Source organism: Quercus suber, unplaced genomic scaffold (genome assembly GCF_002906115.3).
Source record: "Quercus suber isolate HL8 unplaced genomic scaffold, Cork oak 2.0 scaffold_57, whole genome shotgun sequence".
Classification (NCBI taxonomy): domain Eukaryota; kingdom Viridiplantae; phylum Streptophyta; class Magnoliopsida; order Fagales; family Fagaceae; genus Quercus; species Quercus suber.
The window spans coordinates 586916-588843 of record NW_027069522.1 but is presented as its reverse complement, the minus strand read 5'-3'; positions in this window follow the sequence as shown (position 1 = coordinate 588843).

Genomic DNA, 1928 nt, shown 5'->3' with positions numbered 1-1928 from the left:
CCCAATCCAACCAACCCACAAAATTTCCAGCAAGATCTAGACCATTTTCGTCAAGATCTCGGTGAGATTTCGCCAGATATAACCTAGATCTTGCTGAAAATGGCCTAGATTAGGCCAAATCTGGTGAGACCTCAAGGATTTTGGCTATTTTTCTCCATTTTCATGCTAGATTCTCACCGTTTTCCAGATTTTCGACCCCGACCGACCAGCCCGGATCCTGTTGAAGTTCCAACCTGCCTAATTCGATCATCCTCTCAGTCGGCTGCAGGTTGAGATTCCATCCACTCGATCTGGTCGAGTCAGATGCGGGTTGAGCACAAATCCGATCCGATCCGACCTGACCCGTGGACAGGCCTAATTGTAATAAGAATAATGAGTTATTTTTTTTAGATCTACTCAAATTCAATGCGTAAAAAAAGTGTAACTCTAAAAAGTTAGATCAAGTGTAATATAATTTGTATAATTTGAACCCACGTGTAGTCAGGGATGAATTTATATCTATATATATATATAATAATAATAGGTGAAACTGAGAGAAAGTCAAATTAGAATTTCAAATTAAAGTTCCAATTTTGCACCATGTGTCCTAAATTATTTATTCTTAAAGAGTTTTAATTCTTAATTTTAGAATCAAATGTGGGACCACGTCATAAATATTCATCTAAGTGAGTTATTAAATATAAAAACTAAAGAGTCTAGAATAAATAAATTGTAAAAAAAATTCAGTGTTGTGAAAATATGTTTTTGAGTATTATAGAAATACGTATCAAAGGTATTATTATTGATTAATCATTGAAAACTGTTGTTTTAAAAAAAATTATCAACTATTTTTTTACAGCTTTTTCAATTTTTCGCAAAATATTTTCAAAAATGGATGAGGGCACACGTTAACTAGACCCTAAATTGAACGATGTCATTTAGTTTGAAAGTGTTGTTGTAAAGTCTACATGTAAGAAACGTAGTCGTTCCACTTACGTAAGACTTGTAGGACATAATGTTGTAAAACCTAAGGCATCTAGGAAAACTTATAAAACCCAAATTTGACTAAATAATGTTAAAAACACCTAAAAATAATAATTTTATAAACGTATGCCCTTAGGACATGTGTTAGTAAATTATTTAAGGATTTTTTTTTTTTTTAACTAACGTTGCCCTTAGGGCATATATTAGTAAAATTATAATATAATTTTTGTTTTGAGAAATTTAAAAAAAAAAATCCCAATTAGTGAGTTGCGTAAAAGGGAAAAATGAGTCAAACAGGGGTAATGAGCTAGACCAATAAATAAAAATATAGAAAAATATAGAATAAAATAAATAAAATAAATAAGACATTTTTTCTAAAGAAAATAACATAGGAGTGAGTTGTACGAAAGTGATTCTAATATCATGCGGACAGATTGGCGACAAAAGACGGTGGTGCAATGGAGGTGGTGGCTGCAAGGAGAACTCGCCCACAACTAGGATTGACAGAACAAGAAACCAGAGAGAGAGAAATTTAAGAGAAGAGAAGGTCCACATAGGCATGAACCGTCATTAGAGTTTCATCATAATTACATGTTCATCTTACATTAGAGCCAATTTAGCTTTCAGTAATTAAATTAGAGAAATGTTTAAGTTGAACATGTTAACATTTGGTTTAAAACAATCCTGTGTATCGCACGGGTTAGCGACTAGTTATATGTGTGGTTCGCATTTGACACATCACTTACATTATTAGCAACTAACTTGTAACCTCATGCATATGTATAAATATACTTAAAAGATTTATAATAAGATGCATAATACAATTCTTATATATAAATTTAATACTATTGATAGTCATTTTTATATTTTGTTAACTCTTTAAAAAAAATTTGTAAAGATATTATTAGGTATAAAGTGTAAATTGTCCCATTTTTTAAAACAAATTATTGTGAGGCGTTTTTTTT